General features: G+C 44.5%; 1 protein-coding gene across 2 annotated transcripts in view; it reads left to right on the top strand.

Moving 5' to 3' along the window:
* Window positions 1-15,547: 15,547 nt before the first annotated feature.
* Window positions 15,548-21,690, top strand: part of PKNOX1 (PBX/knotted 1 homeobox 1) — a 36,365-nt gene continuing 30,222 nt past the window's right edge. The window contains exon 1 of one of the 2 annotated variants that reach the window (XM_059466181.1): window positions 15,548-15,635. The gene's annotated coding sequence lies outside the window, so the exon portion shown is untranslated. Of the gene's footprint in view, window positions 15,636-20,808; window positions 20,841-21,690 lie in introns of those variants that run through there. The other variant, XM_059466182.1, reaches the window with a different exon arrangement.

Genomic DNA, 21,690 nt, shown 5'->3' with positions numbered 1-21,690 from the left:
CCAGTAATGCTGCTGTGATTTGTTATTACCTGAGACTCCACTAGGAAACCTGAGCCCCAGAGCTGCACTGCTGCTGAACTGTGCTCTGAGCTGCTCTGGGACTGCAGAAGGAGGCTGCAGATTGTCAGACTGTGCAGTAAAAGTGAAATGTGTTTTTACTCTGCCTGCCCACAGTAGCTGTCACTGCTGGCTGCTGGGAGTCAGACTTGCTCACCTCGTGCCCTTTTTATTTCTCAGGAGGGTTGGTGTTCTAAACAGGGACTGGATGAGCCCAGGAGGAGTGGCTTGAGGTAGAAATGTATCTTTCAGTCAACTCCCACCCTCTGCTCAGCTCCATTTCTAACTAAGAAGATTCTATCTGGTTTTGGGACGGTCATTTTGCTACACTTGTTTCAAGATCACAGCAAAAATTAATGGTGGATGCCTTTTCTATCTATGTAACCCTGCCTTGGTGTCTTCTGGTGATCTTTCTGCATCTCTAAAATGAAGCTGGAAGTCAAACAACCTCATAACTCTTGTGCTGCATGTCTTAGGTTTGCCCTGTTCAGTGAACCAATCTGCTCTGGGAAGGCAGATTGTTCAAGGAAGGCACCAAGAATTTTTTCCCACTGTTGTGTTTTCCTAGATTTCAATGAAAAAGGCTTAATGTTTTTGTCCTTGGCTATTATCAGATGTTGCTGTGCTTGAGTCATATGCTAACATTTAAATTTCAAGCAGGATGTGACACAATATGCTCAAATTCTGTAACGTTAGGAACTTTGTCTTGCTGTGCTAGGCACTTGTCAGATAAGTCAGGGATCTTGTTTGGAAGAATGTATAATCCAGGATGCTAACATAATTCCTGGAAAACCTCAGATGTGAAAGAAATTCAGTCTCAGCTTAGTTACTGTGAAAACCAGCTGTTCAGGCCCAGCACAGACTTCAGAAGTGAGGTTTTCAATGTAAATTGCATTACTGGGGGAGTACAAGAAAATCTGGAAATTGGAATTCACTTTCCTCTCATTGAAAAGATGAAGCAAGCACTTTCCTTGTCAAAGGGGATGTTTAAAGTTTTTAAACTTTATGTATTTTTTTTTAAGTGCAGTTTTGTACAAAATTGTTTTTCATCATTTTCTCACATTTAGATCTTTCAAAGTAGTTTGGAACCCATCAGGTTCTGGACAGCCATTGGAAACCCCTCATCCAAGGTCCAGAAGTGGAACTGGAAACACAGCCTGTGCCATTACAGCTTTAGGTATTACAAGTTCAAGACTTTTCTGCTCCTTCTGGGGCTTCATGTGGCCTCCAGTCATGATGAGAACTGAAATCTGTAAGGATCTCTTCAAGTTTTCTTTCAAATTGGGAAATGAGACTTTTCATTGAGTGCACTGACAGATCTTCCACAGAATGTCCCCAGTGTTCAACAACCAGAACAAATCCACTGTGCCCTAAAAACCTGCCCCAGTCTTTTCTCTCACCACAAGAAATGCCATTGCTTGTCTGTTCCAAACAATTGGAATTCCTGATGGAATTAAAAAACAAAAACAACTCAGTGGCTGATGTGCAGTGAGTGAGCAGAAAACACACTCCCAGTACCCAGTGTAGCATCAAAACATCAGAATTATTCAGACTAAGCTTGGAAATCCTGAGATGATCAATTCTCTGCTCTGCAGCAGCTGCAATCAGATCAGCTTGTCCTGGACCTTGTCCAGTTGAGGTCCAAATACACTCAAGGATGGAGATCCTGCAGGCTCTCTGGTCACCTTCTCCAGCATTTGGACACTCTTGTGATTTAAAATACAAACAAAAAGCCTTTACCTGTTGGAATTTTTTTTAGAATTAGAATTCTAGAATTTTTTTAGAATTAGAATTTTTTTTGTCTCCTGATGCTGCTCCTTACTCCACATTTCTGGCAAGCCTGGCTTTGTCCTTTCTGCCCCCTCCAAGGAGGTGATTAAAGGCAGGAATCCCCCTTATTGTCCTCTTCAGACCAGGTCACTTCTGTAACACCCGAGTGATTGACTCCATAACCAGAGATCCTCTCAACTCTGAGTAACATTAAACTCTTAGGATTTTAAACAAAATATCTCACCAAGTTTCCAGATCATCCTTCTCCTCTCAAGTGTCTCTTTTTAGTGGAATTTTAAATATTTTTTTCTATGATTCTATGATTTGAATGCTTAGATATTATCCTCAGTGTTCAGCTCAGGATCACTCCTAATACAATTTACAAATATTTTTGAGCTCCTCCTTTTTTTATTTTTGCCTAAACACATTCAATTGCACTTAGAAATTCATACCCACCTCTGGAAGTCGTGGATATGTGGCAGTTTTGGAGTAGAATGTATCAATGCATAGTTAAAGACATAAGTTTAAGTACATGTATTTATCATTAAATATCCCAAAAACTTTGGCTGAGTGTGTGGAGTCAGTCTCAAAATTTGTTTTGGTGTCTCCTGGCCTCTTTAAAAACTTTTAACTGCAAAGCAGATTGACAGGAACAAGTTTCTGTAAATCCATAGCACCACAGAATACAGCCTATATGCATTTTAACTTCTAACACTCACAGAGCCAAGGCTGCATGTCTTTGTTAAAATCAACGCCTAAAATTCTTAATGGGCTTGTTTTTGTTACTCCAGTCTGAAATGGTTCAAATGGCAGTGCCCCTTCCCAAACAGACATTTCCTAAAGCAGTAATGTAAAAAATTAGCTAATGTAGATTTTTTATGCTTGCTGGTTTTGGTTGTGATTTTGCTTCATTTTCTGTTTCTGGTCTGTCCATGATAGTGAGGTGTTCTTGCTATTCCATTTGCCCATGGGGGTACAACTGGTTTCTAAAATGTGTGACAGCCTCTCTCTGGCAGGGGAGAGGGAATGTGCAAGCCATGGCACACCTTGTGCTACACAAATGTTGTGCCTCAGAGAAGGGAGCAAGAGTTTCCCTTCCCTGGAGGCTTGGAAAGGGACTTGACACCACCACCCCTCCACACTTCCATTGCTCATTTCCACGTGCTCCTTTTCCAAAAGGCAGCTCCCATGCTTTTTTTAATTTAGCTTAAAATCATGCCAGACAAGGCCGCTCTGAACTGCATGGATGTTTCCCAAACTCTCCTGGGGTATTCCTAAAAGTGAGCTGCATCCTATGGTTTGAGGACTGGGAGAAAAGGGAGGGGAGCTGGAAAGAAACTCAGAGAACAGAAGGAAAACGCAGGAACTGAGAGCAAGGATGGTCCTAATGAGTCCTTATGAGTCCTTATGACTCAGGTGTTGGACTGGATCATTTGTGAGACCTCTGGCTGCCTGGCAAATTGCATAATTCCTTAGGTTCTCATCCTTACTTTATAGATGAGGAGTTAGTGGTCCCAACTTTCTCTTTGTACATCACATCTATTTAGCAAGCAACCCAGAATAAAAACGAGTAAAACATGGGAAACATTTTTTCCTTACAACTTCTGTCTTGGGGGCACACATTGTTTAAGAGCTCTGAGCTAGCTGAGGTTCTCCCAGGAGATGCAGTGCTTATTAACAGCGTGACAAAAATACACTTCAGATAGGCTGGGCAGAAATGCCAGAGATTTTGAAACTGCATTCAGGCAATGGCAAGGCCGTTGAGATACAAAAAAAGCTTTACAAGTGTTCCAAATACTTACTAGTGGAAGACTGTTAACAGACAGGAAAAAATGGGGAGGTGTCCAAAACCAGCAATCCACCCTGGTGAGAAATCCAGCTGCTGGGAAGTGGAGTGGTGCTGGAATTCATACCAGGTTGTTGTCTCTGGACACCAGTCAATGGACTCCATCTTTTATATCACCCTCCCTTTAGCCATAAGAAATGGGTGTTTTTCAACTCCTTTTCTCTTGGCAGCTGGATGTGGAGAAGGAGCTTTTTCTCTCAAGTCCTTGCTGAAGAACCATTTCAAAGCTGTTGAATTTTGGAGTTCAGGGAGGGAACTTCACTACTCTGCCCCACTCCTGCCTCTTGAAGGTCACCATTGGACTGAGAAAAATCGGCCAGTCTACCCTTCCTGCAGCTGCTCAGCTCCTGCTGTTTGGGTTTTACTGCTGGGCCCAGAGATGCTTATCTTCAGTCTTCCTCCCCTCTGAATAACTCCAGTATTTATCTCTAGAATCAATGGCTGCTTTCTTCTTGGAAAACCAGCATCTTTAAAGATCTCCAAAAGGACACCCCGTTCCTCCCCCCTCTGCTTCCATCGCTGCAAATTTGAGATGACTATAAAAAAAGAGAACCAAAGAAAGAAATAATTGGGGGTTTCTTTTCCTTGGTGTTGGCTGCACTTTTACGATTGTGTTTTCTGAGCTTTTCCACGTAGCCCCAAGGAATGGGGAAGCTGTTTCAGGATTCCAGGTAACAGCTACAAGATTCCAGCTGCTGCTCGGGCCTCGGGCTCCGTGATCCTCACCGATTTATGCGCGCCGATGTTTAGAGATTTGGCAGCACTTCAAGCGAGCGGGTGAAAACAACGTGTTTATTCTAAGCTTTGCTCTTGCCCTTTGACTTGACAGCGGCTGTGCAAGTGGCCTGGCTGCTCCAGCCCTGCTCCTCCAGAGCATGGGAAAAGCAGGAGCAGCAGCAGGGAGACAGCTGGCTGGCTGCTGACTTAGAAAGGCATCATTGCGTCACGTCACGCTGGGTAAGTTATCTTTGCCCCCATCAGAAGGGCCAGGATTTTCCCTTTTTTTTTTTTCCTTTTTTCCTTTTTTAAAAAATTTTGTTCCTTTTTTAAAAGATTTTTAGGTGCTCCACAAATTGATAGCGGGGATTTGGTCATGTTGAGTAGTGTCCCATCCGTCAGAGGTAAAGTTTTCATCCTTGAAATGTAATGCTTTTCTGACCCTTCAAAAAAAAAAAAAGAACTTTGCTGGACTCCCTTTGAATCCACTTTAAATGAATGGTGTGTAAACCTATTAGGATTTTAGGATATTGGGGCCTGTCTCATATTTAATGTATGGATTGTCTGAATGGAAACATTAAAGCCAACACAAGCAATAAAGATGGATTGCCAGTGAAATAAACAGTTTGGCCTCTCACTGCACAGAGGAAGCAGATCAAGTCAAGAAAACATTTCCTAAAAGTCACTTTTCTAACTGTAAGGCAATTCTAATGGCTGATTCTTGCTTAAACCTACACTGTTCTCCAGTTTATTAATCCACACATTTAACCTGGTGTGAAAGTGGAAGTTAATTGACATTCTGCTTCCAAAGCAATCCTGCTGTTATGATGGGCACGAAAGTGCCATGTGAAATACAGATTAAAAGTGAATGGGAAGCAGCAGGGGTGCATTTCTGATAATCCAAAGAGTTTTGGATTATCAGAACAAATGAACAAACATGAAATCATATTGATGTGCATATGGATTGCTAGGAAAATTCTGGCTCTGGATGAACCTCATGGAGAATTTATGGTAACTTCTGTCATGCCAGACTTTCGCCTTGTCTCTTTAAAACTCTTATGGTGAAACTCAGGGAGAGGTCTGTGTTGCCCAGTTTGCATTTGGTGTTGTAAAGTGTAGATATGTAGAGGACTCAAGGCAGGGAATCACACATGAGGCTCCATGCTGAAGTCACCCAGCCAGTGAGTGCATTTTACACCTCTTTATGTGCAGTGAGCTCAGCAGGTTGCACGAGGAATGCAATGTCCTGGAGGGCTGACTTCATAATTTGTGGCTGTGGATATATTTCCTTCATGAAACCACATTTATGTTTCTTTATTGTCGTTATTATTTTAAAGGATTTTAACTACTCACAACTCCAGTTTCTTTTTCCATAATCCTTGCTCCTCTGTCTTCAGTATTCTGATTTTTTAGATTTCAAATGACTTGGCTGCAGTGTTGAGGATCAGGTTGCTGGCTGGAGACATTTGGATGGCTCTGAGATCTGTGCATATCAAAATCAGATCTCTTCACTATACATTTAGAGTCCATGTTCTCATTCTTCCTCTGCATTTCTCATTGTTTTGTATCCTCTCCGTTCATATGCGGTCTCATGCAATTATATAAAAATGGTTTCCTTATGCATGGTATGAGTTTTTATAGCTTTGCATTCACTTTCTTTCTTTCTTTCCATCATTTCATGGTTAAATAGGTAGAAAAGTTAGGTAATATGTACACAGGGACTGCTCCTCCAGACTGGAGCTCTGAGTATCTCTGTTACCATGTGCTGCAGCCAAAGAAGTTTACAGCATGCAGAGGGAAAAGGTTATTGCTAGTGTAACTGAATAAGTATTAGGGTTAATATATAATGTATAGGTCTATGTAATGGATAGTTTTTATTCATCATAAAATGTTCAAATGACTTGCAGATGTCTGACTGCTGCAGCTGTTGCAGACCTTGTAATGGCATTAGGCTCTGACTCAGAGAGCAGCTCCTTTGCCAAGGGATTCTGGCAGTGGCTGCAGCTGTGATATTCCCATTGAAAAAAGGACTGTCAGCAGTGGAGGTGGTGATACAAAACGGAACAGGAGCATGAGAAAGGGGCACGGCTGGCTCTAGGTATGACAGGAAAATGGAGGCTCTGAAAGCTTCCATTTTTCCATGTTTAACTGCCTCAGCGGTGTCCTACACTGCACTGACCAGGGAAGCAGCTGGAATTTATACTCAGCACAGATTCTGGCTGCATGCAGCTTGTGTTACACCAACTGGGGGGAAAAAACACAAAACACCAAACCTTTGATAATGTAAAACTTTGTTCCCAAGTTTTCAAAAAGAAAGAATGTCCCAAAAAGCAGACAGGATTGAATCTCACTGTGCAAAGGCAGTCTGTTGCACAAACTGGAGCACGGGAGCCAAAGGAATGCCAGCATCCTGAAATGCACTGAGGAAAGAAAAATACACTATATGTCTCATGATTGTTTCCCTGTATCTGTAAAGAAAATAATGAAGACTGACATGCAAAGTAGGCACATGTTTTTATATGTGGGATGTTGTACTGAGACAAACATGCTGGGTTTGAAACAGCTTTTTGATTCCTGTGTGACTGGAAAAGCAAAAGCATGACCATTTTTAGAAGAGAATTGGAGAAGGCAGTGCAAAACAAAAGCACAATTTTGACTGGATTTGGTGATAGTTGTCAGAAAGTAGAACTGAGGGAAGCAAACCCTGGAGGCAGCTGAACTGTAAATCCCTGAAATGGGGAGGGGGCAGAGCAAGAGTCACCTCTCAATGAAGGGTGGATTTCATTGCTGCCTTTCCTGTTAATTTAAACTACTTCTGGAGAGCAGGGTTTAGCCATGAAAAGGCCTGCAGTGCTGGCCCTGCTCTGTGAACCTGCAAAGCCAGAAGCAGAATTGTTTCTGACACCTTTTGGAGGGTCTCTGCTGATTCCAGTGTAGTCTCTCTGCCCATGATCAATGCTGTACTTATAACAGTAAAGCTATCAAAATATGCTGGGTGACCTAATTGTGGCTTTCCAATACCTGAAGGGACCCTACAAGAGAGCTGGAGAGGGACTTTTCACAAGGGTCTGGAGGGACAGGACAAGGGGGAATGGCTTCACACTGACAGAGAGTAGGTTTAGACTGGATATTGGGAAGAAATTCTCCCCTGTGAGGGTACTGAGGCCCTGGCACAGGGTGCCCAGAGAAGTTGTGGCTGCCCCATCTCTGGAAGTGTTAAAGACCAGATTAAATGGAGCTCTGAGCAACCTGGTCTATGGCAGGTGTCCCTGTCCATGGCAGGGGAGTGAAACAAGAGGATCTTTGAGGTCCCTTCCAACCCACACCATTCTGGGATTCTTTGTTTCTTTGAAAATATACAGAACATTAGAACAGAGATGCAGTCTACATGAACTTCACTAACTAGATTTAAGAAAGAAAAATCCTACTGATGTGACTTGCTCCTTACATGAGTAAAAGGGAATGAATTGCTAACAGCTCTCCTCTCCAGGGATGCATTGGCTGTTGCCTGGAGCTGTGAGCTGGGACCCAAGAATCCCACCATGTACCTAAGAGCATTGTCCAAAGGCTTCTTGAGCTCTGTCAGGCTTGGGGATGTGACCACTGCCCAGAAGAGCCTGTTCCAATGCCCAGCCACTCTCTGGGTGAAAAGCTTTTCCTGATATCCAACCTAAACATCCCCTTGCAGAGCGTTGTTCCCTTGTTTTCTGTGCTGGTCAATGAATAAATATTGTGTGTGGTGAGGAAGAATCCCAGTGCTGGATGGGCACAGCCCCTGTCCCAGGAGGCCCTACAGCCATGGTGTGGGCTGTGGGGTCAGTGGGGTTTGTGCACTCCTTCTATGGAAGGAGGCTTAAATCTCTCTGACCTGCTCTGGGAAATAAACAGGATGCTGCAAACTGGAAAGGGCTGAAAAGTCACTGCCCAGCTTGGTGGTCCATGGGGGAGCTGGGTCTGTAGCTGCAGGCACTGCAGAGCTTTGCGAGGATGCACAAAGCATCTCTGTGCTGCCCATCCCCGGCCCGGGGCTGAATGGGCCAGTCTTCCTCAGAGAGAAGCAGAGCCTGGCAGGGATTCAAGCCTGGATCCCAGAAGCAGCACTGCCTTGCTGGCACAGCATTCAGTCTCAAGCCAATTTGCCTCCCAGCTAACCCAGGCACAGCCTGACGTTGGTATTTCTTCTGCTGCTTCCAGATCCAAAGCTGTTTCATGCAGAGCCAGTATGAGGATCTCTGGACCTTACTGCTCTGCAAGGTGTTGACACAGCCTTTCTTTCCTAGAATGTTTTTTTATCAGTAAATCTTAGAAAAAATGTCTAGAAAGTCTCTTGTATCTCCTCTTTGTTGTGAGGAAAGGCTGACTTGGGTAATCTGACTCCAGGAGAAAGTTAATTGGCAGGCAAAAGGACATTGTAGAATTGCAATCTCTTAAAAAATGGGAATAAAGGAATTAATGGAGGAGAAGTCTGTCACTGGCCATTGAATATGATGCTCTGATTGAAACTTCTGATTCAGAAAGGTGCAAACTGCGCCAGGGGAGGTTCAGGTTGGACATCAGGAAGAATTTCTTCATGGAAAGGGCTGCCAAGCATTGCAAGGAGCTGCCAGGGAGGTGTTGGAGTCCCCATCCCTGGGGGTGTTCAAGAAACATCTGGATGTGGCACTCAGTGCTTTGCTCTGGCTGACAAGAGGGACATCCATAAAGGTGGAACTTGATGATCTTGGAGGTCTTTTCCAACCTAATGCCTGTGTTGTCCTTGTACCCAGATGACAGCAGCCCCCTGTGTTGAGGAAGAGCCTGAAAGCATTCATGGGAATGCTGCCCCAAACACAACCCATCAGCTGATCCAGAGCCTGCTCCAGAAGCCTGGCTGCTCCAAAGCTCTGGGCTTCAGCCAAATGTGGTGGTAGGAACGTGTGTCAGCTCTGGGATGTCACTGTGGGCCTGGAGGAGATGGTGGTAGGAACGTGTGTCAGCTCTGGGATGTCAGTGTGGATGTGGGCCTGGAGAAGATGGTGGTAGGAACGTGTGTCAGCTCTGGGATGTCACTGTGGGCCTGGAGGAGATGTGCAAGTGCTCCAGGACCATCAGAGATGGGCTTGGCTGCCTTCACCCCAGGGGAGGGGGTGTGTGGTGGTTTCCACAAATCCCACCTTGGCAGAGAGGAGAAGGGGAATGTTTGTGGAAGGCTTCTGCCCTTGGCATTTCCTATTTGCTTTTGGCTCCGTGCAGACATCTGTGAGGGGCTCAGCTTTGCTTCTGCCTTGTGCTGGGAGCTCAGGTGCCTGGCTAGACAGTTGCATCAGGCGGCAAAGCACCTAGTCCTCACTGAAGGCCACCTAATCCTCTCAGCTTAATGGCCTTCTGCTCCTTCAGATAGTCTCTTCTTTATTCCTTTTCCTCTTCCATCTCCAGAAGAGCCAGCTCTGCTGGCTGGCCATTCTCATTCCTGGCTACCAACACCTCTCAGCCCTTCAGAGCTCCAAAATGCAGAAACCCATAAAAGCAGCTGGAAGTAAATGAGTAATGGAGAGGGAAGTCACATCTCCATGCACTGCAGAAAGTGTTCTGTAGAGCAGTGTTTGAGAACCTTTCATTAGTGCTTCCTGGTCATTTTTTCTGCATTTCACTTTGCTGAATCCAAATCCTGCTCAAGCCAGTGGGAATTGTTCCACTGACTTCCACTGTGAGAGTTGGATCTAACCCCTGGTCTGAAAAGTAAAACTAGTCTCGCTGGTTTTCTTTTATTTCACTTGGTTTCACTTTCTGCTTCTCAACTCCCAGAATAACATGAATGCATTCATAGTCCTCCATGGTGACATTCATACCAAATATTCTCTTTTTATGTTTTTCATAAAATAAAATGCGTGTCAGCAATTCCACCTCTGCCTTTCTGACTCTGTTTTTCAGCCCTGTTTTTTGGCCCCTCCTGACCTTCTATACAGAGGTAAATAATTTTTTAACATATAATTTTTAAATTATTTTTTAATTTACATAAAATATTTACACATTTTGGCAGAAACTTTGAACAGTAAAATGCCCTCAGCTTTTGGCATTGTTAAAAACAGTTTGCCCTCAGAAAATAACCTGTTTGTAGTATCTCGAGTGGAAAAAAGATATGCTGAGTTGTGAAAGATGTTTGTTCCATCACCATGACACTCCTTGCACAGTTCCCAGGGCAAGACATGGCACACAGGGAGGTGACAGTGGGTTTCTACAGCACAGCTCAATCTTCAGCTTTTAAGTGGAAGCTGTGCTTTTATTCCTAAAATAGCTATTTGTTCCAATTAACATCCTTCTGGTAGCAGAAAGGGAGCATTGAGTAGAGCATGGTGCTACAGAGCCCAGAGAAGGGAACATTATCTTACAGAGCTCTGGGGGGTTGTCCTCCAGATTGCCCAAAATTCTTTCCAAGTAACGTGTTAAATATTGGTAATGCAGTGACTCAACCATATAAACAGATGGAGTGAGTAGTGTGCAGCCAGTGATTCAGCTAATGTACAGCTCTGGAAAATTCAAATTTGATTTAACATGAGGAGAAATATTGAATAAGAACATTTCTAATTTTTCCTTTTGTTTTAGGAGGCTGTAAGTAGGTTGGTTTTTCTACTGAACAGAGCAGAAAAATATAAGCCTGATATAACACAGCTGATTCAAAGGATGGCATCCCTGGTGCCTGCACAGAAACTCCTTGCAGCAGTGCTGTACTGCAGTGCCAGCTCTTGGTCTGAGCCCAAGTCCTGCTGCGGGACACGAGCTCCTAATTTCTCCAGAGGGAGTGTTCCCAGCCGAGTTTCACAGATCTCCATGATCTAGTTCAAGCAAGAGCATTTATTTAGACTGAGTTAACTCATTAATTTCAGCTTTAAGATCTTAAAAGCTGTATCCATCATAAAGTAAATCACACGTTTTTTTCCAGGCTCCTCCTGTAGCACGTAAAGTTGTGGCTGCAGCTGTGAATGTGCTGTGCCTGCACACAGGGCACACCAAGGCTGCTCTTGGGAATGCTCTCCAAACAGCCAGAGGACATCTAAGCTGTTGCCATGTCTTACTACATCCTCTTATTCCCTTGGAATGACGAAAGGAGAAACTGGTTTTCTGCAGAGGCCTCCCATTGTCAGGAGATCAACACTTAAAAACTCACCTGATTTTTATGGAAATCTGGGGGAAAGCCTGTTCTCTTTAGAGTATTCGAGTCTTATCACTGCAATTACAGGCCTTATTCCACAAGTTATGAGTACAGATTACTGCCACCTGCATGGAAGCCCATCCTTCACCTTATGTAAATGAAAGCTTAATTATGAAAGAGTTGCCAGTACACAGTCGAGAAGTGATCTGAACAGGTTAAATGCAGGTGAATATTATGTTTTGCACACAGTTGTAATATTCATATCTTGGTAATTGCTGAAGGATGTCAGAGTGAGCTTAATTCCTCTAGCAGTTGTATGTAGGATAGAGTTTTGTCCCTCCAATACACTTACACAATCCTACTGTGCCTAAATAGATACTGAAAGTGTGTTTAAGAGAAGAGATTTGGGAAAGTGCTTGTCTCATTTGATGAGGCAGGACCTCAGTAGCTCAGTGTGTGCAATTATTTGTGCCAGCTGTGAGGAGTGCTCTTACATATTGGGGGATGTTCTGAATAGTCAGGCAAGGTCCTGACCCCACAAACCTATCTGGGCATGCTTCAAATGAGATATACTTAATAATTCCATTTAATGCGTACAATGTGAAGAAGGTAACAGAAGTTAGAGAACCTGAGTGTTATTTGCTTGAATATTGCCAAACCCCATTTTTATGTATTTGTAATATGCTATTACAAAGTATTAAAGTGACATTTAATTCACCCTGGCATGTGGCTTTTGCTTTTTTAGAAAGAAAAGCAGCCCTCTCAGCACTGCATTGAAGTGAGTGCACCCATACCAATGGGAGCTCTGAGCACAAAGCCTCATCAGCTGTGTAATAATCCTTACAAGATTTGTAGTATGGAGAATTCCCTCAGGAGTGCTGTCCTCCATCCCATGGATGGATCCTTGTTCTTCTGCAGAACTGATAAGGGACAACATTGTTTGTTTGGACAAAAAGAAACAGAAAGAAAAGGCACCTGTACTTTCTCTTTCTGTTTCATTTTGTTGGGATTTTTTGTTGTTTGCTTTTGGATCACTCATCTCAGTTATTTTCTTCATTCTTTTTCTCCTGCTGCTCCTGCTTTCCAAGTTATCGACTTCTCTCAAGGGTCCTATAATTTTTAGAGCTTTTCTTAAATCTTCATCTCCTGGAGCCATTTCAGCTGTGATATTTTAAAAATTAAACTTAACCTTTAAAAACTAAGCCGGCAGAAGCTGTATCAGAGATGACTGAAGACAAATTGAAAAGCAGGGACCTCTTGACAGTGAGTGGGATCAGAGCTTTCAGTGAGCTGGAAGTCACAAGTTTGATCAGGAGCGATTTTGGGGTTATTTTCTTGTGGGAACGAGGTTTATATGGTCCTGTCATGTAGGCAGAGGTATATCTGAGGGTGTATCCATGTTATTTAATAATGTTTGAATCTACTGGCTTACTCCAGACAGGATTAAATCTGACAGAATAATTTAGTTCCTGTGACTTTCATGAAAATAAGTTGTGGAGCAGGGAGGATGTATCATGTTCTCCCCTAATCATGGAAAATCTGCAGCAGGAACTTTTGGGCAACAGCATGCACTGGCTAAAGAGAAATCTTAAATAAATCACAACTTTGGAAGAGATTTCAGTTAAAACTTGTACCTTACACCCTAAAGTTTAACAAACCATGAGGCCCAGATGTGTGGGGAACCAGGATTTCTTCATTCTGATAACAAGCTTTAATTTCAAGGGAGTTAAACTTCTAGTTAAATCACATAAAGAGTAAAAAGCTGAGGAGAGTAATGGATGGAGTAACTTTAACTACAAAGGCAAAAAAAAAAAATGGGATTACTGGGGTGAGGGGGAACAGCACATGAGGAATTTCTACACCTGTTGTGCATGAGGGGGGAGCTAAGTAATAGAAAGTCAGGAAGGGAAGGAAAAGCAAAAGGAAGCAGGAGGAGAAAAGAAAATTCAAGTTGGGAAAGGCATCAAGAAAGGCTTTGAAGATCACTGGGAGGAGAGATTAAACAGAAACTAAATTAGTTTTAATTTAATCAGTTCGCTCTCAGAAGAAATCAGTGAACTCCCATCCAAAGAAGTGCAGGCAAGGCAGAAGGAGAACAAAGGGGTTGCAGGGAGAATCAAATTTGAAGAAGAGGCAGGTCTGGACATGGGAAGCAGTTAATTTTAAGCACTGTTTAGTGAATGTGTCACTAATGAATGTGTCAGGGATAATGAGAGCTGAAACTTGTGGTAGGAGCAGCCAACCTGGCCACAGGAACTGTATGAGAGGTGCAGTTACACAGCACAGGAGCGGAAACAGAGATTCTCCTGTGAATGACACAAACTAAGAGTTGGTTGGGTTTGTTGTTTTTTGGGATTTTTTTTTCCTAATCTTGTTTAAATAAATCATTCCCATTGAGATTGAGCCACAATTTACCCATCTGAGCACCCTGGATTAGCACAGCTCAGTTCCACCCTCTCTGCTTGGTGCAGAAGTTCCCTCTCTGCTCACAAGCACTATGTCCACATGTTTCTGAACGTGCGGGGTAAAATGGCAATGGAAAAGGAACCCCTGAGAAGGCTCCAGGCAGTCTGGCAAGGGCATGGAGCAACTGTTTTGTCAGTGGACAAATGGTGGCAGCGTGGACAGGGTGACAAGATTCCTGAAGCAACTGTGTTGGCTGGACACAGCAGTGACGTGCAGGCGACTGAGGGCAGACCTGGCTTGCAGGAACATTTAAGTAGCTGTTCCTATTGCCAAACTATTAGCCAGACCTTTAAAAAGTGGCCTAGCCCAGGAAAGTGTTATGTAAAACCAAAAAAACACAGTTGATTTGCTACTGTTAAACCAGGGAGAGAGACATGGACCATGAACAAATGTAGGGTATTCCCAGTTTAATGGGAACAGGATAATCAAGTGGATTCCCAGTGGCGGCTTTGCAGAGGGAGTACAAGACCTGAAAGCAAAACTGCTTTGGGTTTAAACAGAGCTCCCTAATATGAGATTTGCTTTTTATGTGTCACTTTCTTTCTCCCCTTGTAAACCTCTGCTCTCAAAGCCAGCGAGGTGATGTGGGGATGATCCTTCAGAAGACTTGAGAATGAGGAACAAGGTGGAGATGACAGATCCATCACCTGTGACATGCATGACTCAAAGGCATCCCAGCCCTTTTGCACAGCAGAGTCTCTTTTTAAATATCCCACCAGCAAAATGGCCAAGCCATAGGGCAGCCTCCTGAAAGCACATTCCTGCCATTTGTATAGGAATGGTTTGGGAAAAGGGGGAATATTTAACAGAGGTAACTCATGGGGGAAGAAGCTGTGACAACAGTGGTTCCTCCCAAGCGGGGTTTCCGTAGAAAAAAACCCGATGTGTGGTCAGCATCTTTATTTCAGGGCATGGCAGGACCCGAGCAGCGCCCGATCCGCGGGCAGGATCCTGAGGGACAGCGCAGCTCCGCCCTCACTCAGACCCCGCAGTTCGGGGGTTTGGGGAGAACGGGGGGCGCAGCTTTGGGGCTGGAAGGGTCGCAAGCCTCAGCCGGGCAGTTTCACCCCACACAGGCCGCAGGAGAAGTTCCTGGGACAGCCTGTGAGGAGCCTCCAGCGCGGCTCCCGCACTCGGGGCTCCCCGGGGGGCGGCTCCCGGGGGCACTCCACAAGGCGCGGGGGCTCGCAGCTGCAACAGCCGAGGCAAGGGACGCCCCAAGCCCGGGGAGCAGCGCCCTGAGGAGACCCCAGGGCGAGTACCAAGCGCTGCCCGAGGGAACGCGGCGCAAACCCGACCGCCGCCGTTCCCCTCATGGCGGAGCCACTTGGTACCTCCCTCCTCCCCCCACCCCTAGCAGTGGTTTCACCCCCCCGCCTCACACACGGCGAGGGGCGTGGCCTCACCCTCACGGCTTTCCCCGCCCTCTCATCCATATTCATGAGGGAGAGACGGGCGGCCCCAATGCGGAGGGGCGGTGCACCAAAGCCCCGCCCCCGAGCGATGAATATTGATGAGGCGCGCCGTGGCGTCGGGGGCGGCGCGGGCGGTGATTGGTCGGGCGCGGCGGCGCGCGGTGACGCGCGCGGCGGCGGTGCGGGTCCCGATTGCTGCAGCCGCTTGTCAGTGTGACGAAGATTGGCACCCGAGGTAAGCGCTGTCACTCAAACCCCGCTCCAGCCCCGCCGTCCATCACGGCGCGCCCGCCGCCCGGGCACGGCCGCACCGGGGAAGCGGCAGAGCGGCTGGGGAAGGGGCGAGCGGGGCGGCGGCGGCGGCGAGGGGAGAAAGGGGCACCCGCGCTCCGCCGCCGCTCGCACGGACCGGGGGGTTTAAGGGGCGGTGGCGGGCGCGGGGAGGGGAAGGAGGGGAAAAGCGGGGAGGGGTGGGGGGGGGGGGAGCGAAGCGAGGAAGGTTCTGGAACGGCCGCCGTGCGCCCGTTGTGTCCCGGCGGGGGCGCGCGCGGGGAGGGGACGCGGGAGCGCGCGCGGGTCCGCGCGGAGGAGGAGGAGGAGGAAGAGGAGGAGGAAGGAGATGGGGGCGATGGGATGGGGGGGGAAGGAGGCAGAGAGGGAGGGAAGGAGGGAGAGGAGGCGACGCGGTGCTTAAAGGGGCAGCGCCGTGCCGGCCGTTCCTCGGAGGCGGGGGGGAAACGGGGGGCGCTCCGGGGCCGCAGCTGCTGCTCCCCGCTCTCCTCCTCTCCCTGCTGCCATCCCGCTGCCCCGGCACACCTGCCCTGCCCGGGGGGAGCCGGAGATGTCCCCCCGCTTTGGGGGATGTCTCCCCGTTTTAGGGGATGTCCCCTCGCTTTGGGGGATGCTCCGCCCGCCTCCCGGTCACAGCGAGCGGGGCCCGGCCGGGTTTGTCCCTCGTTCCCGGCTCCGTTTCTCCGTGACCCCGCGCTCTCCCGGCCGGGCTGCGAGCTGACACCTTCCCCGCAGCCGGGCCCGGGGCTGCCGGGTGTTTACGCGGCCGCAATTAGGAGCTGAGACTTGACACTGGCCAGAGGCCCTGCTGGGGATGTGTGTAAACAATAATAAATCAAGCGCTGGTTTTATCCCCGAGTGTTGCTGAGCCGCGTGTCCCAGCTCTCATGGAGCAGCCCTTGGCTTTCCTTCGCTCCCACCACGCCGGAGTTGGTCAATTAACAATATAACAATATGAGTAGTTAGCATATTCTTGTGATAATTCTCTGTATAGCTTATTGCTATTTTTAAAATATATAATGTATTAAATATTTTCTTAAATGGTGATATGTAGTGGAATTTTATAGACAGGTCGCAGTTTTGGTTTATTTTTTTAATCTGCTGCTGCTGAAGTTTTAGTCTCTTTTTGCAGTTTTGTCTGAGTAAATGGTGTGGTTTAGGGAGGGAGAATCCCAGAATTATTTGAATTGGAAGAGACCTAAAAACTCATCTTGTTCCAGCCCCCTGCCATGGGCAGGGACACCTTCCAAAATCCCAGGTTGCTCCAAGCCCTAATGTCCAACCTGGCATTAGACACTTCCAGGGATGGGGCAAATAATTTATTAGGGGAGTAAATAATTGGGCAGTACTATATCTGGTATGGAACCCTTAAAAGTAAATGAATTGCTGGTTTGTTGGCTTTTTTTTTTCTTTTCCCACTTGCACTTGAGTGCTGCCAGGCAAGATTCATTTTTTTGTCCTTGCCCCTCTTTGGAATAGGTTGTGAGCATTCTGTTAAACAGATCCCAGGAACAGGGAGCATGGCATTGTGTTCTGGATGTTGGAAAACACTTGGGCCAAAATCCTGTGGAGGAAAGCAAGAGGCTGTAGGTCACTCTCAAAGTATGCTAAATATCTCATTTATTAATTTTTTTTTAAACTAAAAAAATCCTTTCTTAGTTTTTACAAAAAATTGCACATTTAGTTAGTTCCAAATTTTATTCTTGAGCGCGCTCTTGCACAAAATTTCATTAATGTAGATTGTTTGATGAGGAGAATTGTAACAAGTGTGGCTTAGGAAATGCACCCATCCTGCTGTTCTCCATACTGTGCCCACACTCACAGGCTGTTCCCTGTCCTCTGTGGGGTATAATTGTTCCTGGGCTGTGGGGTTACATCCTTTAGCTGTGTCTGTGTGGTGTGAGATGGCTTCTGCAGCTGGATGGAGCCCTGGTCAGCCCCTGTTAGCTCCATGTGTGAATTTTATGGATTACACTCAGCCAGGAAACAAGATGTGATTATATCAGAAATCCATCCTTACATGGATTTCCAGGCTCTGTCATTGCTACACTATCAAATGCATTTTGAGTGCATTTTCTGTCAAGTAAAATTGCAGATTTATCCTTTTCTGAGTGTGTAATCACATACAGAATCATTGCATTCAAATTTTCAGAAATTTCTGTTGGAAAAAAATCCCCCAAACACTTCACATAATCTATTCAAAATAATTATTTTTCTCACAAATTTTCTACCTTCAGTTTATTTTATGAACTATAGAGTATATTTTTTTCACTGTCACCACTTGATATATTTTCTTGTCATCTCATAATTAAAGTATCCACAGGAAAACTTCAGTGTAGGTTTTACTGTGTTTTCTTTACATAATCTCCAGTTCAGTGGTGAAAGGCAGAGCTCAGTGTGCTGCAGTCACAGGGTAAAAAGGGAAAATAACAGAGTAAAAAGGGAAAGTCACAGGATAAAAAGGGAAAGTCTGAGATTTTGGAGGCTCAGATCATTTCTCATTGATCTCCCCAGTGGATTTTGGCCATGCATTTTTTTAAAATGTGTTTTTCTGAAATTTTTTCTTGTTACCATTTCCCATCTGCTGATAGAAAACCCAAGAATTCTTCACATTTTAAGTACATTGTTGTTGTTCTTAGGGTTGGTGGGGATTTTGTTTTGTATTTGGAAATTTCACTTTGGCATGTAAAAAGTCAAGCTGGTATTAAGTACTTACGGCTTTGATTTATACTCTTAATACAATTTATAATATTTGGGTTAAATAAAAATAACATTTTAAAGCTAAATCCTTGCAATTTTCCATGATAAGACTGAAAGGAATTTAGAATGAATTAAATATAAATTTAATTTATTTAATTTATTTTAAGTGCTTTAAGTCTTATAAAATGCCAAGTCTTCTGGAAGCTGTAATTTCTTCTTCAGAATTTTTCAACTATATTTTTTCCAAGCTTTCCTGTATTTTTCTATCCTGTAAATGCAGTGCTCTAATAAATCCCTAATAATTCTGATTGCTACCACAGCAAGTTTGGGAGTGTTCAGGAGCAATTCCATTTCCTGGAAAAGAGGAACTTTGGTGGAATGAAACCCTGTGTTAGTGACCAAGGGTGGCTGATCACAGAGCCACCACTGTGCCACTGGAACTGCCTGTCCTAATGGCCATGGCAATGTCCTGAGAGGAGCAGCCCAAATTGTATTTCAGAATATTATGTCGTGGTCTGGCAGCCAAATGTTGCCTCTGCAAAACTGGCACATATGTGAAAGCTTACAGTAAAGCAGATTAATTTTTTTATTTTGGTCTAAGTAAGACCAAATGCAATTTTTTTGTGTGTGAAATTAAAAATGTTGCAAATGTTACTTGTCTAGCAGCAGCAGCAGCAGCTGGTTACTTCACTTCTCACTTGTTCAAAGAGTCTGTAGGTTTAAAAATGAGAAGTCTCAGAGGGGTTTATTTTGCTACAGCTCAGTGCTGTACAAAACGTAAAACAACTTACTGCTCCTCTAAGCAAGAGGATTCCAAGAGCAAGGGGAAAAGCTGCTGATGGAGTTCTTTCATTTGCTTACTTGAGGCCAGATGTTGCCAGAATCTTTTACCCAGACCATTTTAGATGTCCCCAAGGGAGTTGAACACTGAATTATTCACACTTGTGGCAGGTTCTTCACTTTGCTCACTGTGAGGTGGTTTCATGCCAGAGCTGTGGGACATGGGATTCACCAGGTAGATCAGGGGTGGGGTGGAAAATAAAATAATGACACTGCGGATCTGGAAATGCCAGTTTTGTTGTTATGGCACATTTTTATCAAGCTGCTGAGGGGCAGTAACTTGGTTCTCCTGCCAGCACTGAGGGGATCCCGCATCATGTATGGCACTGGAAGGCAAATGTGGGTGCTAGAAATGGAAATAAAACTCATATCTTGTGCTGGCATGGTTGGTTCTCATCCTCCACAGGAGCACATTGTTTGGGGTTTGATGTGGCAGCTGCTCCAGGCCGAGCTGTTCTCATTTTTTAGTTCCTTGGTGTACCAGAGAGGTATTTGCTGTTAAGCCTGAGGGCTGTTTAAGTACACAGAGAGTCAAAAGGTGATTTTTGAGAATGGGAGCTGAGTGTGATGATCACAGACTGTCCCTCACCCTGCTGTGCCCAGGGATCTGCAGCTCTCCTTGCAGCTGAGGGGAAATTCAAGCAAAAAGTAGAATATGGCAGCTAACTTCTGGTGTACTGTAAGAGGGATCCATTTCTTCTAAACCTCCAAATTCCAATTTTTATTTTATTGGTGAGGTTTTGGATTTGCTTGTGTTTTTTCTTGATGGCAGAAGAAGCTAGGAAGTGTGGCAGTACTTCACATCCTGCTTGGCTTTTTATGAGTTAGACAGCAAACAAAGCAAAGGGAAAAGGATATTATCATACTTGCTGAAAAATAAAGTCCAAGCCTTTTATATTCCAAGGAAACAGAGGCAATTAAAGAACAGAAAGTGGATCTTTACATGTTTTTGACACGCCTAGAGAACAGGGGAATGAAAATGTGTGTGCTGTGTTGTATGGTTTTGTAACTAAAGAACTTCTGGGTCTGTGATCACCTAATTTATGTTTTCTAGCCCATTTTTATGTGGTCTAGACCATGATAGTAGTAATACTAGAAGGAAGATTACCTAATAATAATAATAATAATAATAAGTTTTGGGGGGTTTTTTTGTGTTTTTTTTTTTGAGGTGTTGGTTTCAGTAGCTTAATTCTTAGTCCTACTGAAATTTGCCATGTTGAATATGTTTGAGCAGGGTTGTTCTGCCAACTTAAAAATGACTCAGCATCTTGAGAATGACTCTAAGTAAATATGTTCATTTATAAGAAAGGCAGGATTCTTCTTATTTAAGAGCATATCAGCAGCTGAGTTGTGGATTTTAGTGTTGCAGGGGGGAAAGGATTATAAGCATTCACATGGAGCATTTGGCTGCTCATTGAGAACCTCCAACAGGCCCAAACCTCTTGTAAGACCTGCTTTAGATGGTACTGGGCAAATATTTATTACCTAAATTACCTGAATATTCTGTGAGTGTCCTCCAGTCTGTTGGTCCTTGCGTGTCACCTGCCTGTGCTGGCATCACCTGGGCCAAGCAGTTCAGCATGATGCAGCTCACAGCAGCAGGTGATGGGTAAGTTTAACCCTAAATTGTGCTTTTTTACCCCAGAACACTTAGGCAGCAGTCATAACTCCTGGGAGGATGGAGATTTGTGTTTGGGAGAGGTGGGAAGCAAGAGTGGAGCAGGAAGGGTTTTTATTTTATCCTCACTTTAAAAAGAAAATAACAGTTCATTTTAACACCTAAACTCAGTAGCAAAACAAAGCTAATTGTTCAGGTTTGGCCAAATGTTGGAGTCAGAACAGGGAAGATTCTGGAAAAGTTTGTGATGGATTGGAATTGGATTTCACAGAGCGTTGCCGGGCCAGGATTTTCTGTCACTTTCAGGTTTTTTGTGTCATTTTCAGGTCCAAGTTAATGCTTGATTCGTTAATGGGGTTGTTATTCCAGAAATCATTAAAGATATAAAAAATTAAATAATTGGTAAGGGAACATCTTGATCTTTATGAATTGTTTAAATGCCAAAAATGTGTAGAGGGCATTTTCTTATCCATTCAACATCCAAAGTCTATTTTAAATGCATTTATTATTTAAATAAAAACTCCTATTCACCCTTCAATAGCATCAGGAATTCACCTCTTCATAGAACAATTGGAAACTTTTATGGTTTTATAATAAAAAGGTTGGAAAACATAACATATGCTTACACAAAGTGCTCACATTGTAAAGTATTCAATAGCAATAAAGGCAGAGAGACTGGTGGTTATTCTGTGTCTTCCTTATGAAACCACAAAATATAAACACAAAACAAGATTCATTTCACTCATAGTTTATTGGGTGCTGATGCAAATCATGATTAGAATAGGATTTCCTGTTGCTTTGGATTAATTTGCCTGGAAGGAGATGGTTCCATGAGTGTCTC

This window comes from Ammospiza nelsoni, chromosome 2 (assembly GCF_027579445.1).
Source record: "Ammospiza nelsoni isolate bAmmNel1 chromosome 2, bAmmNel1.pri, whole genome shotgun sequence".
NCBI classification, from domain to species: domain Eukaryota; kingdom Metazoa; phylum Chordata; class Aves; order Passeriformes; family Passerellidae; genus Ammospiza; species Ammospiza nelsoni.
The sequence above is the reverse complement of the archived record's forward strand: the minus strand, read 5'-3'. Positions and strand labels throughout refer to the sequence as shown.